Consider the following 24,119-nt stretch of genomic DNA (forward strand, 5'->3'; position numbering starts at 1 on the left):
TTAGTATCATACTGTTTCGCCTTCATGTATTTGTGTTTTTTTCCAGTTTTTTCCTGTAACTGATTACTAGCTTACATTCCACTGGTTGGAAAAGATGCTTCATAGGATTTGACTCTTAAGTTTATTGAGATTTGGTTTCTGCCTGATGTGTGATCTCTTGGAAAGTGCACATTTAAAAATATTGTATTGTTTGGGAATGGATTCTTGTGTGTATGTTGGTTAAATCCATCTGGTCTAATAACTTGTTCAAAGCTCCTGTTCCATTTTCAATTTTCTGTATAGATGGTCAATTCTTTGATGTCCATCTGTAGCATGTTATAAATTCCCTGCTCTTATTGCATTACACTGCTTTTCTCCCTTTATGTTTGTTCATATTTGTTTTATATGTTTAGGCATTCCTCTGTTGGGTGCATAGATATTTATACTTTCAATGTCTTCTTGCTACATTGATGGCTTTATTGTTATGTAATGCCTTTGTAGAATCTAAGCATTAGGTGAGAATAGAAATAGGTTGGCATAAGAGTAGCCATCTTAAGGGCCTAGAAGCCATTTTCTGGCATCCTTTGAAAAGAAAAACTGGAACTGGGTAAGGCCTAGAAAAACAAGTTAATCAATCATGAACACCCGCAGCGGTGACCTTTAGTCAGATAACCTCAGTCAGTTAATCATACATATCAAGCTTATCTTGCTGAACCACCCTAACATTTGAAGAGTGATCTTATCTTGCTCTTGCAAACCCCCGGGCTGTGGCGCCAGCCGAAAGTTATGTGCTTGTGGAAAATCACTGTGAATAGGTGCTCTTTGAAAATGCTATATAAACCCCTGGCTTTGAGTGCTCGGGGTCCTTGTTGAAACCCGCTGCGTTGGGCTGACACTTGGACCCCAGCTAGCTGGTTCCTGAATAAAGCCCTCTTGCTTGTTGCATCAAGAGACGCCTTCCATGAGTGAATTGGGGTGGCATCCTGCTTTAGGGAGATCCAACATTTCTTGGGGGCTTGTCCGGGATCAAGCGCTCACCCCGCTTCACTCCCGAAGTCGCCCTTGGAGGAAGAGGTAAGGTTGGTGGCGCCTTGGGTTGTCTGTTTCGTCTTCTGTCTTTCAGTGCGACCGGTCGGAATTCTGAAGGGGGTACCCTCTGTCTGGCAGTCGTCCCGATCCCGTAAAGGGTTCGAGACCGCGGTCGGTAGACGTACTCGGAGCACCGCAGGCTGCAACCCTGGGGGACGTCTCAGGGAGATTAGAGGGCCAGGGACGCCTGGTGACCTCTCACCTGTTTTTTCGGCAAGGTGAATCTGATGAGATAGGGTTGATTTTCGGGCGCCGAGAATATCAACCCTCCGATTCCTTTCGGTTTCTGGTCAAAAATCTGAAGAAAACAAGGAGCAGCTGCCGTGTGTCTAATCTGTGTGTGTCTCTGGTTTTTGTCTTTCACGTGTCTAATAATTGTTATACTGACAATGGGGCAGACAGTGACGACCCCCCTCAGTCTGACGCTAGATCATTGGACAGAAGTAAGGACGAGGGCACATAATTTGTCAGTAGAAGTTAAGAAAAGACCATGGCAGACTTTCTGCACCGCCGAGTGGCCCACCTTTGATGTTGGGTGGCCCCTGGAGGGGACCTTCGATTTCTCCATTTTACTAGCAGTAAAAGCTGTTGTCTTCCAGGACTCGCCTCAGGGACACCTGGATCAGCAACCCTACATTGCAGTCTGGCAAGAGTTGGTAGAGAATCCACTGCCCTGGGTAAAGCCCTGGGTGCAAAAGAAAATGGGCCCTCGGGTCTTAGTTGCCCAGACCCAACCTCAGAGCAAGAAAAAAGAGACCACCAAAGTTCACCCAGACACTCAAGATTTACTCATGGTTGATGATCCCCCTCCCTACCCTCCTGCCCCTACGGCCCCCCCAGCCCCGGCACCCCCGACACCTCCAGTCCCTGGTGCTGAGGCAGTGGGGCCGGCTCTGGGACCTGCCCAGGGAACTCGGCGCCGCCAAGGGGCTACCTTGGACCCCCCGGGTATTTTTCCCCTCCGGTCTTATGAGGCTCCCATCCCCGGAGAAGAAGGGGACCCACCTTTCCAACCTCTGCAGTATTGGCCGTTTTCCTCCGCCGATTTATACAACTGGAAAGCTAACCACCCTCCTTTTTCAGAAGAACCGCAGAGACTAACTGGGCTGATAAGAGTCCCTGATGTTTTTTTCACCAGCCCACTTGGGATGACTGTCAGTAGCTTTTGCAGGTGCTCTTCACCACGGAGGAGAGAAAAAGGATCCTCCTGGAGGCACGAAAGAACGTGCCTGGAGCTGACGGACAGCCATCGCAACTCCCTCATGATATAGAGAGGGGGTTCCCGCTGAACAGACCCAACTGGGACTATAATTCTCCAGAAGGTGGGGGGCGACTAACCATCTATCGCCAGGCTCTGGTGGCGGGTCTCCGCGGGGCCGCAATGTGCCCCACTAATGTGGCCAAGGTAAGAGGTCAGTCAGGGAGCCACTGAGGCACCCGCAGTGTTCTTAGAATGCCTGATGAAAGCCTTCAGGCAGTGCACTCCCTTTGATCCTACTTCTGAAGAGCATAGCGCTTCAGTGGCCCTTGCTTTTATCGGGCAATCAGTGCCTGATATTAGGAAGAAGCGTCAGAGATTAGAGGGCCTACAAGATTTATCACTGAAGGATTTAGTGAAAGAGGCTGAAAAAGTTTATCACAAGAGGGAGACTGAGGAAGAGAAGGAATTGAGAAAGGAGAGGGAAAGAGAAGGTAAAGAGGAAAAGGGACTGGAAGCATGAGAAAAATTTAACAAGGATCTTGGCCACAGTAGTAGAAGGTAGGGGACGTCCACCCTCTAGCGGCAGAACTAGCAAGGCAGGGTACCTGGGCAACCGGACCCCTTTAGAGAAGGACCAATGTGCATACTGCAAGGAAAAGGGGCATTGGGTGAAAGAATGCCCTAAGAAGCCACCGCGGGGACCTCCGAAGAAGGTGTTGTCTGTGCTAGAAGATGAAGATTAGGGAAGACGGGGCTCGGAGCCCCTCCCCGAGCCCAGGGTAACCCTGAAGGTGGAGGGGCAACCCGTTGAGTTTCTGGTAGACACCGGTGCTCAACATTCTGTACTGACCCAAGCTAAGGGCCCCCTCTCTGGCAAAAAGTCTTGGGTGATCGGGGCTACGGGCCAGAAACAATATGCGTGGACTACCCGAAGAACAGTAGACTTAAGAGTGGGACGACTAAACCACTCATTCCTTATACCGGAATGCCCCACACCCCTGTTAGGAAGAGACATATTGACCAAAGTAGGAGCCCAAATATCCTTTCAAGCTGAAGAAACTCAAGTGACTAATCGGGAAAAAAAACCTTTGAGCCTAAGTATCTTGACCATCAGATTAGAGGATGAATACTGCCTTTTTAAGGAACCAGAACCCTCCCGAATTGGTCAGGAGTGGCTTGACCAGTTTCCAGGGGCCTGGGCGGAGACGGCGGGTATGGGGCTTACTGTGAACCAGCCCCCTGTGGTCATAGAATTGAAAGCTTCAGCCTTACCAGTAACTGTGAGACAGTATCCAATGAGTAAAGAAGCCAGAGATGGAATTAGGCCCCATATCCAGAGGCTCATAGAGCAGGGGATGTTAGTAAAATGTAAATCCCCATGGAACACTCCCTTGCTGCCCGTAAAGAAAGCAGGAACAGGAGATTATTGACCAGTGCAAGATTTAAGAGAAGTTAATAAGAGGATACAGGACATTCATCCCACTGTGCAGAACCCTTATAATCTGCTAAGCTCCCTGGCCCCGGAAAACACCTGGTATACAGTCCTAGATTTAAAAGACACTTTCTTTTGTCTGTGCCTGCACCAGAATAGCCAACCGCTGTTTGCTTTTGAGTGGAAAGATCCCTCCACAGGAGCTACTGGGCAATTGACTTGGACTCGTTTGCCACAAGGATTTAAGAATTCGCCCACCCTCTTCGACGAGGCTCTACACCGGGACTTGGCTTTTTACCGAGCTTCCAACCCACAGGTAACCTTGTTGCAGTATGTTGATGACCTATTAATAGCAGCCTCTACCTGGGAAGCCTGCCAAGAGGCCACTGGAGCCCTTCTGACTGAACTTGCTAAACTAGGGTATAGAGTATCTGCCAAAAAGGCACAGATCTGCCAACAACAAGTGACTTATTTGGGATATTCCCTGAGGGAAGGGAAAAGATGGCTCACTGAAGCCTGAAAGCAGACTGTGACACAGATCCCGGTTCCCACTACATGCCAGGTTCGCGAGTTTCTGGGGAGGGCAGGGTTTTGTAGACTGTGGATACCCGGGTATGCTACCTTAGCCATCCCCCTGTATCCCCTAACAAAAGGGGTGGCCCTGTTTGGGGATCTGAACAACAGGCCTTTGATGATATTAAGAGGGCCCTCCTGTCGGCACCCGCTCTGGCGTTGCCAGACGTGACTAAGCCATTTGTCCTCTTCGTGGATGAACAGAGCAGGGTAGCTCGAGGAGTGCTGACCCAACAATGGGGACCTTGGAAGAGACCTGTCGCCTACTTGTCAAAGAAATTGGACCCAGTAAGTAGCGGATGGCCTGCCTGTTTGAGAGTAGTGGTGGCCGTGGCCCTCTTAGTTAAAGATTCTGACAAACTTATGCTGGGACAAAAACTCACTGTGGTTGCTCCCCATGCGCTGGAGAGTGTAATTCGGCAACCACCTGAAAGATGGATGTCGAACGCCAGAATGACTCACTACCAAACCTTGCTCCTTAATCATGATCGTGTGGAATTCACCCCACCCGCCATCCTAAACCCGGCTACTCTGCTCCCTGACTCGGGGAAAGAAGTGCTTCACACCTGCCAGGAGATCCTGGCTGAAGAGACAGGGACCCGTTGGGACCTACGAGATCAGCCCCTAAAAGGATCGGGACTCCTGACTTGGTACACAGACTGGAGCAGTTACATCATGGGAGGTAAGAGGATGGCGGAGGCTGCAGTAGTAGACGATGACCGGATCGTGTGGGCCAGCGGACTTCCAACGGGCACTTCCGCATAGCGAGCAGAACTCGTTGCCCTGACCCAGGCTCTAAGGATGGCTGACGGTAAGAGACTCAATGTCTACACTGACAGCTGATACGCTTTTGCCACCGCTCATATACATGGGGCTATCTATAGACAGGGCTATTGACTTCTGCTGGGAAAGATATTAAAAACAAACAGGAAATTTTAGAATTGTTAGAAGCCATCCATAGACCCAGGGAGGTAGCGATAATACATTGCCCTGGACATCAGAAAGATGAATCTCTAATAGCTCGAGGGAACCGGAGAGCAGACCAAGCCGCAAAACAAGCAGCCCAGGGAATGAACATCTTACCTCTCCGGGTATACCCAGAAGACACATGTACTGAAAGCTTCCAGTATACACCTGAGGATCTCCCTCAGATGGACAAGCTGGGGTTCCAAAAATCCTCACTCCTTGGAACATACGAGTCAGGAAGTGGGAAAAATATTCTGCCCCAGAAAGAGGCAGGAAAATACTTAAGGCAACTACATCAGTTGACACATTTGGGAGCCAAGAACCTAAAAACCCTGGTTCAAAACTCCCCTTACCACGTTATTGGCTTGGCAAAAATGGCAGACAAGGTTGTGAGAAATTGCATCCCTTGCCAATTGGTAAATGTGAACAGACATCAAGTAATATATGGAAAAAGGCTTCGCAGGGATCGACCAGGAGCTTACTGGGAAGTTGACTTCACTGAAATTAAGCCTGCTAAGTATGGACCTAAGTACCTCCTAGTCTTTTTAGATTCCTTTTCAGGATGGACAGAAGCTTTCCCTACCAAGACTGAGACAGCTCAGATAGTGTCCAAGAAGATACTTGAAGAGATATTTCCAAGATTCGGAATTCCAAAGGTAATTGGTTCCGACAATGGTCCTGCCTTCGTTGCCCAGGTGAGTCAGGGATTGGCCAAGATCCTGGGGACAGATTGGAAATTGCATTGTGCATACAGGCCCCAGAGCTCAGGACAGGTAGAAAGGATGAACAGGACTTTAAAAGAGACCTTGACTAAATTATCCATAGAGACTGGTTTATGTGATTGGTTAGTCCTTCCCTTCGCCTTATTTAGGGTCAGGAACACCCCCGGCCGTTTTGGACTAACGCCCTTTGAGATAATGTTTGGGGCCCCGGCTCTGCTCCAATCGGCTCTTCATACATTCCCCGAATGTGCAACTAATAAGTTTCTACTTGAAAGGTTACAGGCCTTGGAAGTCGTGCAGAAAGAGGTGTGAGCCTCCATCAGGGAAGCCTATCGGCCAGAGGACTTCTCAGTACCTCATCAGTTCCAGGTGGGAGACCCTGTCTACGTGAGACGACACCGAACTGGAAACCTTGAGCCTCGGTGGAAAGGACCCTTCATCGTCCTCTTGACTACTCCCACAGCTGTGAAAGTGGATGGCATCTCCTCCTGGGTACACACTTCACATCTGAAGAAAGCACCCCTGCCGGACCCGGATTGGCGAGTAACTCGGACTGATAACCTACTTAAGCTTCACTTGTGTAGAAAGAACCATGCTATTAGTGATTCTGATGCTCCTGCTACTTCCAACCCTCCAGAACCCCAACCCTCATGAAGCCAGGTGGCTGACATGGCAGGTTTACTCTCAGACAGGAGAGGCAGTGTGGTCTGTTTCTAAGGCTGCCCCCCTTAAGACCTGGTGGCCGTCCCTGCACCCTGATGTTTGCGCCTTAGTTGCTGGGTTAGATACTTGGGACATACCTAAGATACCCTGGAGACAGGCCCACCTAATTCGACCACCAGACCATGATTATTCTGCAGCCCAGAGCCAGGTTTCCTATGGAGATAGCGGGTGTAGTTATCCCCGAGCACGCAATAGGATAAAAACCACTACTTTCTATGTCTGCCCCCGTGATGGACGAACCCACCAACAAGCCCGACAGTGTGGGGGCTTAGAATCTTTTTATTGTAGCTCTTGGGGCTGTGAGACTACGGGTAATGCTTATTGGAACCCTGTGTCTAGTTGGGACCTCCTTAAAGTAGTCCAGAACCACACATCCCCTAACTGTGAGCAGACAGGGCTATGCAACCCCTTAAATATCACGTTCAGTGATAAAGGACACCAGTATGATGGATGGGTCACTGGACGACAGTGGGGGCTCAGATACTATAAATCTGGATATGACAAAGGCCTCATATTTACTATCAGACTCAAAGTTGAGACCCTTCCAGCTGCCCCAGTAGGACCCAATACTGTCCTACAAGATCAGCCGCATCTCCCAACCCCAGTCCCGAAGCAGGCCCTAGTTCCACCAGTGGGCTCTGCCACCACTTTCTCCGTCCCCCACTCCTGACCAAGTAACCCCCTTTTCTGGCACCGGACAACGCCTCCTCAACCTCGTCGAGGGGGCTTCCCGGGTTCTAAACACCACCAACCCTAATACTACCAAATGCTGTTAGTTATGTTTTTCTTCTGGACCTCCTTATTATGAAGGGTTGGGGCTGTCGGGCAGCTTTAACAATACAACCAGCCACGAAATCTGTAGCTGGGGCAGCCATAAAAAGCTGGCCCTGACCGAAGTAACTGGGAAAGGGAAGTGCCTAGGAACGGTCCCCTAGACTCATAAGAATCTGTGTAATGAAACCATATCCATAGCCTCCTCAGGTGAAAACAGATATCTAGTCCCTCCTCCCGAGGGGTGGTGGGCTTGTAATACTGGACTGACCCCATGTGTCTCCACCTCCGCCTTCAATTCCTCCCGCGATTTCTGTATTATAGTCCAACTAGTGCCTAGGCTGATGTATCATGATGATCTCTCATTTATAACAGAGTTTGAACCCAGACATAGATATAGAAGAGAACCAGTCTCGTTGACTCTAGCCGTATTATTAGGTGTAGGAGTTGCAGCTGGAGTAGGAATAGGGACAGCCGCCATTATCCAAGGGAACCGACATTATGAGGGACTGAGGGCAGCTATTGATGAGGATAAGGACCATAGAACAATCCATCACTAAACTTGAAGAGTCCCTAACTTCCCTTTCTGAAGTAGTGCTACAGAATAGGCGAGGACTAGATCTACTGTTCTTAAAAGGAGGATTGTGTGCAGCCCTGAAAGAAGAATGCTGCTTCTATGCAGACCATTCCGGAATAGTAAGAGATTCAATGTCTAAACTTAGAGAAAGATTAGACCAACGGAAGAAAGAGTGAGAGGCCAACCAAAGTCTATTTGAATCCTGGTTTACTTGGTCCCCACGGCTTACAACCCTGATATCCACCCTGGCAGGACCCTTGCTTATTCTCGTATTACTTCTCACCTTGGGTCCCTGTATTTTAAACCGGCTAATAGCCTTCGTTAGGGAAAGAGTGAGTGCTGTTCAGATACTAATGCTGAGACAACAATACCATTCTCTCACACAGCAGGAAGAAACGAACATTCCATGATTGGAATGTCCAAAAAGAAAGTGGGGAAATGTAGAATCTAAGCAATAGGTGAAAATAGAAATAGGTTGGCATAAGAGTAGCCATCTTAAGGGCCTAGAAGCCATTTTCTGGCATCCTTTGAAAAGAAAAACTGGAACTGGGTAAGGCCTAGAAAAACAAGTTAATCAATCATGAACACCCGCAGCGGTGACCTTTAGTGAGCTAACCTCAGTCAGTTAATCATACATATCAAGCTTATCTTGCTGAACCACCCTAACATTTGAAGAGTGATCTTATTTTGCTCTTGCTAAACCCCCAGGATGTGGTGCCAGCCGAAAGTTATGTGCTTGTGGAAAAACACTGTGAATAAGTGCTCTTTGAAAATGCTATATAAACCCCTGGCTTTGAGTGCTCGGGGTCCTTGTTGAAACCCGCTGCGTTGGGCTGACACTTGGACCCCAGCTAGCTGGTTTCTGAATAAAGTCCTTTTGTTGCATCAAGAGACACCTTCCATGAGTGAATTGGGGTGGCGTCCTCATTTAGGGAGATCCAACACCTTCTCTGTGGTATGTCATTTGTCTTAAAGTCTTCCCATGTCTGATAGTATTGCTTCCCATCTTTTTTTTTTAGTTTCACTTGCATAGGGTATCTTTTCCCATTCCTTCACTTTTAGTCCTTTTGTGCCCTTAAATGAAGTGAATCTTTTGCTGGGAGCATACAGATGGTCTTGTTTCTTCATCCAGTCAGTCACCTTGTGTCTTTTGATTGGAGCATTTAGATGCTTATATTTATAGTGATTATTGATAGCTCCATCCTTATTTTCACTTTGTGAATTGTTTTAGTTTTTTGTAGTCTTTCTCTGTTTGTTATTCTCTTGGTGATGAGTACAGTTTTTTTAGTATCGCGCTTGGATTCTTTTCTCTGTATCAGCTCTAGGTTTTTAGCTTGTGGATACCTTGAGGTTCACCTATAATATCCTAAGTGTGTAACAGCCTATATGAAATTAATTTCAGATGCATTCTGATGGTATTAAGTTTTTACTTTCCCTTCTCCATGCTTCATGCATATGATAGCATGTATTCATGATGATTCCCTTAACAAATTTTTTAAATAAATTGAATCTTACTAGTTTTGTCTTTTTACTTTCATCCTATCTTTCCAGTTACTGTTTTACTACCTTTGCACTATGATTGGTCTAGAGAGTAAAATTAGTATCCTATGATAGTGTTCTTCTACAACACCGCTTTTCCTTTTGTGTTTAAACAAGTCCATTTAACTTTAAAGTTTCATTTCACTGGTGGTGAACTTGTTCAACTTTGTTTTTCTGGGAGACTCTTGATCTCTTCTTCAGGTCCGGGTGACCTTCCTGGCTAGAGGGTCCTTGACTGGAGCTCCTATCAGAGAGCATGATGGGGTTCCCCTCGCAGGTCACCAGCATCTTTTCTCTTGCTGCCTTTGACTCTGTGTTGAAACTTTCACACATTTTCATTCTCAGGGTCTTGCTGTGGCCTCCTTGGGTTTCTCTTGTTTGGGGGTTGTCTGTGATTGCTGGGCCTACACGTCTGTTTCCTTTCCCAGGTCAGGAGGTTTTCAGCTGTTCTTTCTTCAAATGAATTTCTGTCTCTTCTCCTTCCAGGACTCCTGTCATGTGGATGTCGGTGGGCTTGATGTTCTGGTCGAGGTCACTGAGGCTGTCCTTGTGCCATGAGATGTCCTTTCCTGTCTGTGGCCAGCGTGCGTGCTCCCCTCCACCCTGTCCTCCATCCTCCGGCTGCTGCACCACTCTGGCCCCTCTGATCTGCCACTGATTCCTTCCAATGTAGTTTCCTTCTCAGTTACTTTCCTTTTCAGCTTTGATTGGTTGTTTTTCTTATTTCCTGTCTCTTTGTTGAAGTTCTCACCAAGCTCATCCACTCTCCCTTCAGGTTTCCTGAGTATCTTTGTCACTATTACCTTGGACTCTGCATCAGATAGATGGCTTAACACCATTTCCTCTAGGTTTTTCTCCTGCTTTGTCTTGTTCTGTCATTAGGAGCATGTTCCTCTGTCTCCTCCCCTTCTTGGTTTCCTCTGTTTCTGTGAATTAGCTGCCTCTCCCAGTCTTGAAGGAGTGGCCTTGGGAGGGAGTGTCACCTGGGTAGACTGCATGTGCCTGGTGGGTTTGGATGGCGGACTGGAGCTCCAACAGGTGTGGGCTGGGGCCCTCTGGGTGCTCTGCCCTGCGGCTGCTCTCCTGGTGGCTGCCTATGGTGCAGGGGGTTCCGAGGCCCCACAGGGCGCACCCTGGCTGGTCTGCCAGAGCTGATGCAGGTGCAGGCCCAGTTTGAGTCTGTGCACTCATGTTGCCTTGGTGGCCCTGCTGGGTCTCCAGAGAGCATGTGTAGTCACAGGCAAGGGAGTCATCTTTTGGGGACATCTGTTGCTGGAGTGAGCCAGTGGTCTCTGGGCTTGCTGAGGTGGCAGGCCAGCTAGGTTGCTGGGAAACTGCTCCCCTCTCTGCTTTAAAGGTGGAGGTGATGTTCCAGTGCATTTCGGTGTTTGGATGTGAGTGGCTCTATTTGAAATAACAGTAGCTTTTAGAGCTGCTTCTATTCATATGAAAAAGGTGCTGAACAAAAAAGAGTTGGGTGATGGTGGCAGGAATTCTAGGAATAGTGACATCTTTGCATTTCTGTTTAGTGATTCTGAAGTAATTTTTTACTCATGTACAAAGGTGGTAAGGTCAAATTAATCATGTTGAGATGAAATGATGTAGTAAATAAAGCCCCTGTTCCTTGGCCTGATGTGTAGGAGACACACCATTTGCGGTTATTTGCTTCCCTGTCTGGGTTTATTGTGTTAATTAACTTCTCGGCTCAGAGTAGTCCAAACCACGTTTTAAGCAAAACCCATCTGAAATTGCATAGAAACACTTGGCAGGCTATTCTCAGAGGCTAGTTGACAATTACTCTTTGTAGACACTGCTTGCAACTTTGTTCTCTCCATCATAAGTTCCTTTTTTATCTTTGTGTTTCCTGTGGTTGTAGGCTGACAAATGCAGCAGAGGGGTCACTGCTGGAAGAGCTGCAGACTCTTTAGGGGCTGTGCCCGGTGCCGAGCCTCTGGCTGATGCTCTGTTCATCCCGCAGGTTCCGAGAGCTCCTGATGTGCTTTGTTAAGGGCTCTTTTGCTCCCTCAAGCTCAAGGGGTCCTTGTCATTGCAGCTCAGAGCCATCACCTGCATGAACACATTAAAGGTCATATGTATAATTACTGACCTGCCCTTCCAGGTTCCTTCCTGAGAGAAGGGGGCCTAAGCCAGGTGCTGGGGAGCAAGCAGGGGCCTGGCCTGCACCCTCCACTGGCCTGGAAGCAGGACCTGGCTGCTGTGCTTAGAAGCTGAGGTATGAGCAGAAGGGCCTGGGGTGGCTTGGGCTACGGCCAGGGCATGACTGGGCTGTGTCATGGGAAGGGGCCTGGGTGAGGTGTTTTCCAAGACATGGAGCAGGGTACCTCTGAGAGGTCCTGCAGGAGGGGACTGGGCAGGTTCTTCCCTGCTCCACAGGTCCCTCCAGGTGCCCTGATGGCCTCACTCCTGGCGTGGCAACCATCCCTCCTCGGGTCTCTGCGGCAGTGTGGCTGTGGGCCCTGTTTCCCAAACAAGGTTGAGACTTAATGGACACCTTAGGTATTTGAAACTTATTTAAGGTGAGCCAACACCTTAAAAAAATGTGTATAAGTTGTGTTCCTGGTGTTCCCCTCATAGCGACCAGAGTGAAAAGTACAGAGGTGGATGGACACAGGTGTACTCGCCCTGTAATTATGAGTGAAATATTGGAAATGGCTCAAGAGTTGACAGTGGGACTGCTGGGTAAATGGATGTGTCCCCTGGGAAGGAGCGAGTGGAACAAGACTGACTGCATGTGTCACCTGTGGGGCCTGAGGGTGGAAGAGCACATTCCCTCACCCCCATCGCGCACACACATCAGGCATGAGTGCACATAAAGGCAAACGCCTGGAATGATCAATATCATTTGTTATTTGCTGGTAGATTTTGGTAGAAAGAATGTATCTTTTATTGTTATTTAAATCATTAATTCACTAAATTAACATCAACTGCTATAAAGGTAAAAAAACAATATGCCTTAGTAAGCATAACATTAGAAATCAGTGGAAACATTTCTGATTTTAATTTTAATACTTACATGAGGAAAATTTAAACATTGTATATGCAGGAAAATAAAAGCCTTTAAATGTGTTTCACTAACCCAGACATTACCCTTTCATTTTCTGACTCCCGTTTCATACATAGAAAAGCAGTCCTTATTCCAGGTTAATGAAATCTTAATTTAATATTGGGGCTTCATTTTCTGTTCATCCTCTTTGATCCATCAGGGATCTTTCTTAGTGAACTCTGTTATTTGTATTAAAAATGAAAGAATTTTTAACTTACTCTCTCCATAGCTTTTATGGCCAGACACGAAAGGCCACATACTGTATGATTCCACTTTTCTGAACAATCTGGAAGAGCGAAATCAGTGGAGACAGGATGATTGGTGGTTGCCAGGGACAATGGCAGGGAGTGAGGAGTTCCTGATTCATAAGGACAGGATTTGCCCCTGATGAAGATGCTCTGGAACTGGCTAGTGCTGTTGGTGGGGCAACACTGTGCCTGTACTTCCTGCCACTGAAAGGGACAGTGTACCAGAATCCAAGAGTTACATGTCATGTGAGGTGCACATTGTAAGACGAAATGGAGTAAGCCTTTGGTGTCCGATGAGAACACGGAGGAGGAGGCTGCGTGCACAGGGCAGGAAGGGGCTGCCCTGGTGCTGTGCCTGCACCCCCTGCTGCCCCAGGGGCTGGGCTGCTGCTCTGCTGCTGTGGGCCAGGGTTCTGGCCCTGGAGCCTGCGTGGAAGCTGTGTACTGAGCCTGCTCTGGGTCTGGGTCCGCAGCTGCTGCAGGGGCCTGTTGTGTAGGTGCCTGTGCTGAGCCTCGTGTGTCACAGGAGAGGTGACTGGGAGAGGCCCTGGCTCTGAAGTGGGGCTGGTGGGTTACTTGTTTTGGCATGTGAGCTGCAGTGGTGAGAGCTGTGTCGTGAGCCTGCTCTGTCCCTGGACTGGAGCTGGCGTGAACTTTTGTTCTAGCTTTGGGCTTTGCAGTACATGTGACTGTGTACCACTTGAAAGATCTGGTCATAAAATGTGAGTGCTGTCCTACCTGCTCACCCTGACCCGTGTTCTCTGTCCTTCCCTCTCACGGGACCAAGCCTCCATGTTAAGAACTGTGATACAGAGGCCCTCGTGGCCAAGCACTGAGGGAGCCGAACAGACACAAGAACACAGGCCTCCCCTTCCAGACTCACCCCTGCTTACACCCCCACATGAGCTCGGGCGCTGAGGGAACCAGGTCCTGTCTGGGTTTGACCTGCAGCCTCAGCTCCCGAGAGTCTGGCGGAAGCTCCTGGCTGAGAGCTGCCAGATTCCTGGTCCACTGAAACTGGGAGGGTAAATGTTGGTTGAGCCACTGAGTTTGGGGAGAAGTCCCACAGCAGCAGCGGTTGGTTGTTCATGCTGTGGTACCACACCAGGCCCTGGCCCACCCCTCCCGCCCCTGCTCCCCTGCCCCTGTGCCAGCCCCCTCCTTGTCACCTCCACTCCGGCAAAACTGCCTCTGTCTCCATGTGTCTGCAGGTTGTGCCTCTTGCCAGGCTAACTCACTGGGATTTGTGCAGGGCTGCTTCTTGTCCCACTGCTAAAATCAGAATGGCACCTCAGCTTAGCCTGCTAAGCTCCATCTAGTGGAGCTCGGGACGCGGTGCTCTGCTGTTCCCCTACAGAGCACTTGCTCTTCTCATCCACATGGTGGTGTTTTTGTGGCTTTTGTCCATCTTCCCCCGTGACTTCCCCCGGGAGCTCCTGCAGGCAGGGGCCTTGTTGCGTCTTCCTGCCCTGGTGCAGCTGAGTACTCAGGGCACAGGTGCTGACTGAATATGGGAGTATGCACTCTAACCTCCCATGTTGCTAATTTTGTTGTTTTCATTAGTAGCAGTGGTGGTAGTAATAACATTTGATCAGCACTGTCATCATTTTTAGGCATTAATATTTTCATTACATACACTGTTTTGGATTCTAAAAAACTTCTTGCTTGGATGTTGATGCAGGTTCATAGAAGTCACACTTTTTGTGTTGACTGCAAGTTTTGCTAGTTGCAGAAAGGATGCTTTAGAAGAAGAGGTGGTTCTGGTTTTTCCTCCTATAACCATGCGCTGACCTTGACTGCCAGCAGGGGGCGCCCATGGACAACCAGAGTGATGTCTGGAGTCCTGTGGTTCCCCGTGGCCAGGACAGGGAGCAAAAACCCAGTCTTTGTGAAGCAGGTAGAGCGCATGGCGCCTTCCTTCAGGGCTTTCTTTTCATTTCAGAAGGACCCAGCGTGGAGGCGCCTGCAGGGCCTTGGCTCGGGACAGCGTGCAGCAGGGTCCCCGTGAACACACCCCCTTTGTGTCCTGAATGCAGAGGAGGAGGCTGGGCCGCCGCTTCTCCAGGCCTTTGACCTTCAGCTGCAGACCAGAGCCTTCCCTTCTGTGCCATCCCCCGTGGCTGACTCTCTACATCTTCAGGTAAGGAGACTTTCACAGCAGGTGAAAGTTCTTCTGTTTTCTGGCAGGTTCCCTAGGGAAGGGGCTCAGTGGGTCAGACTCCCAGGGTGCTGTCTTGTTCATTAGGGACTGAGGATGGTTTTGTGGGAGAAATCCCTGCAGAGCTTCAGAGGGAGGGAAACAGGGACAGTCATGTAGCAGACATACGTGATCTTGGGACTTACAGATGTTTAGAGTGGGGGCGTGGGTGTCCCTGGCCTCGACGTAGAGGACCCCCAGTGGAAAGGCAAATTTGAGTAGTCTGTACACGGCTTGATTAATTTTTAATAGTTGATATTTGTTATAATGTGAAAGTGTTTGAAAAACTATGGACCAAGAGGGGTTGTAGTAAAATACATTATCTTAAGCTTCAATATTCTAAGTTTCTGAAATGCAGAATTCATTGTAATTTCACTTCCTGGCTTTCAAAGAAGATAAGTGATCTGTAATGTCTTTAAGATATGCTTATCTATCTAATAATGCAGTGACAATATGAAATACTGAAAAATACTGGCTCATTGAACATTTCTTCCTGAATTCCAGTGTGATTAGTATTATTAAAAGCTGATGAACCCAGGTTGGTACCCAATATTTTTGAGTGTAATATAACATCCTCAGTTAGATTGAGATGATCAAAACCCAGTGGTTGTTCTTAAAATACCGACCATTGCGTACTGCTGGAAACCACTGAGAATGGAATACCTGAGAACGTAAACCTTCAGAATAGTTAAGAACCAAGATCACAACTGCTTTGACAATGAGATACCTTCATTGCACATGCATTTTTTGCCTGTTAAAAATGCAAATCTGATGGCATTTAGTTGAATTTTGTATGTTTCCATTCAAACAATAACATGATGGTATCTGTAGTCTCTGCTGTTGGTTATGATCCTCTTTGTATTAAGAATTGATATGTTTAGTGGGAGGTTTTTCATTTGTCACTTCCGTAATTTCCATTTATTTCTAAATCCAAGTTTCCTGTGTCCTGTTAAAAGCTTTCCATTCCTCCAATATAAAAATTACCTCCTCACTTGAGTTGTAAGCAAGGTTGGGAGGGAGGCCTTCTAAAGGTAGGCGTCTTTACATAAAGTCAGGATGTTTTGTTGGAGGGCCTCATAAACACTGTCCACTTGGTTTGCAGTATCATCCCGTCATGATAACTGCCTAAAAAGGTGCTGTCCCTGTGCACCGAGATGCTTCTGATGTCGGTATTGTGTATTTTCCTGTTTGGTTTTTGATTCCATATTATTTTCAACTTATACTATTGGAATTTTAAAATGTGTGCTCTTGATTCACATATGCTTACATACATGTACACTTTTAGTATCTGTTCAGTGTATATTTTGCATTGGGCAATGGCTGATGCATTTGATCTTGATGACCATTGGGTGTTTGTAAGTATACTTAAAGTACTTTCAAGGACAAAGCTGAAAATATCCCATCTGGTGATTCAATTAACAAAACCTGTTTAATCAGTTGTGTAATGTTTTTAAGCTTATCATAGTTTGTGTCTTCAGATGATCAGCTGAAAAAGATACAAATTGGGCGTGATGACATACACAGTAGAGGAGTAATGGCTTCTGACTTTTAGTGCAAACTCCATAGTTGCTCATGTGTAATAACTGTGACCATGAGTGTTTTTCCGTTAGCATTATCATTTTACTATTTACTAATAATTACTGCAGGTACACCCTGTCCATGTTTTTTTTCCTTTCAGTCTGTGGTGATGGCAGTGTTGTTACATGAACATACCTTGTCCTCTGACATACTCATGCTGGGCTACTTCTCTTGTGCAATCAGAAGTGTATGAAAAGTATTAGCTTTTTATATTCAGTTGTATTTTGGATCTAACCTGATTTCTTAGGTGCATTATATATTCCTTTTGAATTGTAAGCACAGAAGGACAGATCAATTTTTATCTTTATCTACATCATTAGCTAAAGGATTTCTATCAACATGTAAGTTGCAGTAAATTGGGGAGCATACCAGCATTTTAGCTTTGAATAATTCTGTGTGGTTTCTTAGGTATCATGTCTGGCACACAGCATAGCAACATCTACAATCAATTGGAGTATAGTTGAACACCTGTAATTCTTTGATTTTGTCACTGTTTGCTCACTCTCACCTGGGACATGATGTTTGAATACTTTTTAGATGTTTTCTGATCAGAAAATATCAAGACAAAACATTGAATCTCTTAATGGTCATACCTTCTGTTCTCATAATTGTAATTGAATATTTGAGTTAGAGATTTTTATTCTGTTCCATTACTGCTGAAATATACAAGTATTCTTGGAATACCTGTGAGCCAGTCACACTGAAGTATTTTATTTTTTGTTTCTACAACAGCCTTTTGAATGTTCAACCATGAGGTGAAATAGACACCATAGTGTCTGAATCTCTACATGCATTTTGGATGACATGACTTTTTGAGAGTGACCCACACACAGCCATACCAGTGAAACAACTTAAAAAACCCTCTCAATTAACATAATATATAATAAGTAAATATGCACATGCATTATCCACTGAAAATGAAAACTGTAGCATAGTTTGGAAATTATGTATCTTCCTGGGTTATTTACTTCTTTGTGTCATAAACACTGTCTTTAAGAAACAAAACAGTAGAACTAGGTGACAATCAAAATTAATAGTAATTTCTAGTAGTTTAGAAATACTATGTGTTAGAATATGAAAAGTGTTAATACAATTTTCTTTTAGGACAGTTCCAGGTCTACAGAAAATTTGCAAAGGTAGTGCAGGATTTCACCGTTGCTCAGACCACTTCCACTCTCACATCATTATAGTTCCTTGTTAAAATTAAGGAAACAGTGTTGCTGCATTGTAACCATTCACCATCCATTCTTTTTCTCAGATTTCCCTAGTTGTGCCCTTTCTCCCCTAAGATCCCTCTCAGGATAGCTGATTACATTTAGTGATCTTATCTCCCTAGGGACACTCTTTGTTAGAGTTTTTGAGACATTCTTTGTTTTGGATGATGTTTTCCATTTTCATGGTTCTTCATCAATTTTGTAGAATTTTTTTCCAGTTGTATTTAACCTGATGTTTCTCTTGTGATTACTTGGAGTTGTGTTTTACCGGGGAAGAAGGCCACAGATGGGAAGGACCGTTCACAGCACCTCCTGTCAATGGCACGTGCTCCAAAGGCGACTTAGATTGTTGATGGCCTGAATGGCAGGATTTATTTTCTTTCTTATGGCTGAGTAATATGCTGCACGCGTGTGTGTGTGTGTGTGTGTGTGTGTGTGTGTGTGTGTGTGTGTGTGTGTGTGACACATCTTGACCCATTCATGTATGGACATTTAGGCTGCTTCTGTCTGTATCTTGACTATTGTAAATAATGCTGCAATGAACATAGAGATACATACATCTTTTCAGATAAGTATTTTTATTTTCCTTATTCCTAAAGCAGAATTGCTGAGTTATACGGTATTATATTATTTTTAATTGTTGGAGGAGCCCATGTACTGTTTCCTATAGTGGATAACAGCAGTTCACATTCCTAACAATAGTGTATGAGGGTTTCCTTCTCTCTGCATCGTTGCCAACAGTTATTTTTTGTCTTCAATTTGAACTTGCCATTTTAACATTTGAATTGAGATCTCATTGTAGTTTTGATTTGCATTTCTTATTAACCTTTTAGACACTGTTCTTTTTACCCATCAGCCCACTTGGGATGATTGCCAACAGCTCTTACAGGTTCTTTTTACCACTGAGGAGAGAGAAAGGATCCATCTGGAAGCCCGAAGTTGGTTTTGGGTGACAACAGATAGCCCACCCAGAACCCAGATCTCATAAATGCTGCTTTTCCTCTCTCTCACTCGAAGTGGGACTATAATTCAGCAGAAGGTAAGGAGAGACTCCGGGTCTATCGCCAGACTCTGTTGGCAGGTCTCAGGGCGGCTGCATGAAAGCCCACTAATTTGGCTAAAGTATATGATGTTCAACAAGGCAGGGATGAAAGCCCAGAGGCATTTCTAGAGAGGATCATGGAGGCCTTCAGACAGTACATCCCCATGGATCCTGTATCTCCAGAGAATAGAGCTGCTACAGTCATGGTTTCGTTAACCAAAGCCACTCCAGACATAAAGAGAAAATTACAGAGAGTAGAGATATTAGGAGAAAAGAGCTTACAGGACCTGGTAGTTGTGGCAGAAAGAGTTTTTGACAATTGAGAGAGCCCGGAGGAACAACAGACAAGAATAAACGACTGCCAAACTTGAACCTTGGCTAAGATACTGCTGGCTATGATTGCGGATAGCCCTCAGGAACGACAGACACACCTTAAGAAACTGGCCACTGGACAAGGTAAGGAAGACCCCACCCGAGGGAACCGCCGTAAGTTAAACAAGAACCAGTGTGCATACTGCAAAGAGGAAGGCCACTGGATCAAATACTGTCCTAACAAGAGACCCAAATTACTGTCCTGGGCACCGAGGACAATGACAACTAGAGGCGACGGGGTTCGGCACCCTTCCCCGAGCCCAGGGTAACTCTAAAAGTGGAGGGGCAACCTATAGAATTCCTTGTGGACACCAGAGCTCAACACTCTGTCCTATTACAACCCCAAGGAAAATTGGCATATAAAACCTCATGGATAGAGGGAGTTACTGGGATGAAACAATATTCATGGAGTACCCGAAGAATGGTGGACCTCGGCATGGGCCGGGTATCCCACTCATTCATGGTCATTCCAGAATGCCCCTACCCCTTATTAGGCCAAGATTTGCTCACCAAGGTGGGGTCACAAATCAGCTTCCACCTTGAAGGGACAAAAATTCTAAACAAAGAGGGACATCAAATACAGGTGCTCACTATAAGCCTCAAGGATGAGTACCACCTGCACCAGGCACCCTTATCACCGATGCCTGACCTAGAATATTGGCTACAGACATTTCCGTAAGCCTGGGCCAAGATGGGGAATGGGATTAGCTCAACATAGACTGGAAATATTCATAGAATTGAAACCAGGTGCAGATCCAGTCAGGGTCTGACAATATCCAATGCCACTCGAGGCAAAAATTGGAATCACTCCTCACATAAGACTGCTCGAGTAGGGCATATTAAAACCTTGCCAGTTGACATGGAATATCCCCCTATTGCCAGTCCAAAAACCAAATTCAACTGACTACTGACCAGTCCAAGACTTGCATGAGGTAATCAAGCGGGTGACAGACGTACACCCGACGGTCCCAAATCCGTACACCCTCCTCAGCTCATTGCCCCCTATCCGAACCTGGTATACAGTCCTAGATTTAAAAGATGCCTTCTTCAGCTTGCCACTGGCACCTAAGAGCCAGAACATCTTCGCCTTTGGATGGATGGACCCAGAAAAAGGAATTAGCGGCCAGCTCATCTGGAGCAGACTCCCCCAAGGATTCAAGAACTCACCCACCATCTTTGATGAGGCCCTACATGAAGATCTAAGTGAGTTCCGATCTGTGCACCCAGAATTAACTCTTTGACAGTATGTAGATAATATCCTGGTAGCCATTGAAGACCAGGAGATAATGCCTGTGGGGCACCAAGGACCTGCTTTCTACACTGGGGGCCTTGGGTTACCAAGCCTTGGCCAAAAAGGCCCAAATCTGCAAGATGGAGGTAAGCTATTTAGGCTGTAAATTAAAAGGGGGACTTATGGAAGCAAGAAAAGAGACTATCTTAAGAATACCGTGCCCACAAAATGTCCACCAAATGCGTGAATTCCTGGGATCCGCAGGATACTGCCGATTGAGGATCCCAGGTTTTGCAGAAATAGCTAGACCCCCTTTATGAAGCCACTAAAGAAAAGCGGCTTTACATGCACAGAGACCATGGAAAACTCATTCAGTAGTCTTAAGCAGGCCTTACTCTCTGCACCTGCACTGGGGCTCCCTGATTTAACCAAACCTTTCTACCTATACATAGATGAAAGTAAGGGAGTGGCAAAAGGGGTGCTAATACAGTACATAGGCCCATAGCTTATTTCTCCAAGTGGCTGGACGCTGTCACTGCTGGGTGGCCCCCGCATCTGCAAATCATCGCTGTGGTAGCTACCGTGGTCAAAGATGCAGACAAATTAACATTGGGACAAGAATTATATGTCATCACCCCACATGCTATTGAGGGTGTGCTCAAACAGCCACCAGAGAGATGGTAAGTAATGCCCAATTAACACATTACCAAGGACTGCTCTTAAACTCTGCCAGAATTCTGTTCCAGATACCCGCTTTGCTGAATCCAGCCACCCTCCTCCCCAACCCAGACTGGGAGGCACCATTTCATGACTGTGGGGAGATCCTGGCTCACGTTCACGGATTCAGAACTGACCTGCGAGATCAGCCACTGGCAGAGGTAGATGCCACCTGGTACACCAATGGAAGCAGCTTCATGCAAGACTGAGTGAGGTATGCAGGGGCGGCTGTAACAACCAAGACAGAAACTGTCTGGGCAGAGCCAGTGGATCCAGGGACTTCAGCCCAGCGGGCAGAGTTGATCGCACTAACCAGAGCATTGACTATGGCCAAAGACAAATGCCTTAATGTCTATACAGACAGTAGTACGCATTTGCCACTGCCCACATACATGGGGCCATCTGTAGAGAGGAGGCTATTGACTGCCGAAGGAAAAACCATCAAAAACAAGGAAGAAATTTTCGACCTCCTATGGGCCCTTTGGCTACCCAAAGCACTGGCAATAATTCATTGCCTGGGCCAACAAAAATCTGATACCCCAGTTGCCAGAGGAAATAAATTTGGCTGACCAATGTGCCAAACAGGAAGCCCTTTCTGTGGACCATGACCTAGTGACCACATTGCTAGACCCGGGTGCCCCCAACCTGCCAGACGCCCCCCCTCCTACACTGATGACAAAATGGATCAAGCAGCTGCCCATGACTAACTACTTATATGGGTGGTGGAGAGCTGCCGACTGCAGTATCATCCTACCAGAGGAGTTGGGAAGATGCGTCCTGACCAAAATGCATCAGGCTACACACATGGGGACGAAAAAAATGGAAGACTTGGTGCAACATGCTAGCATCACTATCAGGGATTTTCAATCCAAAATTGGACAGATTGTGGCAAGCTGCAAGGCTTGCCAACTGACAAATGCAACTTCACATGTGCCCAACCCTGGTGCCAGACTTCTAGGAGAAAGACCAGGCGCCTATTGGGAAGTGGGCTTCATGGAGGTAAGACCTGGAAAATACGGGTCCAGGTATTTGCTGGTGTTTGTAGATACTTTTTCAGGTTGGACCGAGGTGTTTCCCACCAAGCGTGAAGCAGCACAGACAGTGGCCAAGAAACTGCTAGAAGACATCCTGCCAAGGTATGATTTTCCTGCTAAGATAGGCTCAGACAGTGGACCAGGATTTACTTCCAAGGTAACACAAGGAGTAGCACAGGTTCTTGGGGGAGATTGGAAATTACATTGTGCATATTGGCCCCAAAGTTTGGGACAGGTAGAAGGAATGAACAGAACTTTCAAAGAGACCTTAACTAAATTAGCCCTAGAGACTGGCTGGGACTGGGTGACTCTCCTCCCCTTTGCCCTTTATCGGGTGCGCAACTCCCCATATAAGATGGGACTTACTCCTTTTGAGATCATGTTTGGCATTCCTCCACCCATTATTCCAAACCTCAAACCCGAAGTACTTGTTGAATTTGATGATCAGCAACTCCTTTTTTCCCTCCAAATGTTGCAACAGACCCATGACCAGGTCTGGCCTAAGCTGAAGGCCCTTTATGAGACCGGACCCCCTCCAGAACCACACCGCTACCGCCCAGGTGATTGGGTCTACGTGCGGAGATATCAACAAGAGACGCTTCAGCCACACTGGAGGGGACCCTACATCGTGATCCTGACAAACCCCACTACACTCAAGGTCTACGGAGTCACCCCTTGGGTCCCACTACACCCACGTTTGGCCCGCTGACCCCTTCAACATACTCGAGGACATTCCAGGATGGAAAAGCCAACAAGACAAAGACAATCCCCTAAAGCTAAGATTGCGCCGCACTTGTTAACTTTAATAATATTATGCTTCCCCCTTGATACTAAGTCTAACCCCCACCAACCCTTTAACCTAACTTGGCAAATTATAGATATTTCTTCGGGCGTCATTATTTTCCAAACCTCAAAAATAGCCCCCCTTAACACATGGTTCCCTGACCTTACCGTAGATTTAAAAGCCCTACTCTCTGATGTTGAGCATAGCTCTATAACGTTAAGAGCATACCACTTCTATGTATGCCCGGGTCATGACAGAGATAAAAAATGCGGAGATCCCACCCAATTTTATTGCCCATCCTGGGGTTGTGTGTCAACAGGTTCAGTGAGCTGGACCCCTGCTAAAACTCATGATTTAATCTCTATCCAGAGAAAACGACAATTTGGCAATTGTTATGCCTATGGTAACCGTCCCTGCAATCCTCTACTCATCAAATTCACTCCAGAGAGCAGACAATCCGTGGACTGGACTAAAGGAAAAACATGGGGTATTAGATTATATGACAAAACTCGGATGTCAGCTAAAGACCCAGGAAATATTTTCACAATCAAACTTAACATCCGAGACCGGTCTGTTGCAATTGGACCAAACACAGTTCTAAAAAATGCGCCCATACCTCCACTCAAACGCCCAACCCCTTTAGACCCACCCTTGCCACCCACTCTTAAGACTCCTCCAACCTCAAACCTAATGAGGGTTCCTCAAGTCCCCTTTACCCAGGAACCCCCACCACATCCACTTTGGGAACTTATGCTCGAAACTTACAGATTTCTGAATGCAACTCAGCCCAATTTAACTCAATCCTGCTGGCTTTGTTATGGCATGCAACCTCCTTATTATGAGGCAATAGCCTTTTTAGGTAATTATACTACCTCTTCAGATCCCTCCAAGTGTAGATGGCAACAAAAAACTGGGGGATTAACTTTGCAATCAGTTTCTGGGCAAGGCCTTTGCTTGGGGAGTCCACCTTCTAAATACCAGTCTCTATGTAACCAGACTATTAGTCTTTCTAGTCCAGATTACCACATACCCCCTCAGGAAGGATGGTGGGCCTGCTCCACAGGCC

General features: G+C 46.8%; 1 pseudogene; it reads left to right on the top strand.

The window, feature by feature from the left end:
- Positions 1 to 14,699: 14,699 nt before the first annotated feature.
- LOC140846579 (uncharacterized) lies at positions 14,700 to 22,744 on the top strand (annotated as a pseudogene).
- The last annotated feature ends 1,375 nt before the right edge of the window (positions 22,745 to 24,119 follow it).

Source organism: Manis javanica, chromosome 15 (genome assembly GCF_040802235.1).
Source record: "Manis javanica isolate MJ-LG chromosome 15, MJ_LKY, whole genome shotgun sequence".
Lineage (NCBI taxonomy): Eukaryota > Metazoa > Chordata > Mammalia > Pholidota > Manidae > Manis > Manis javanica.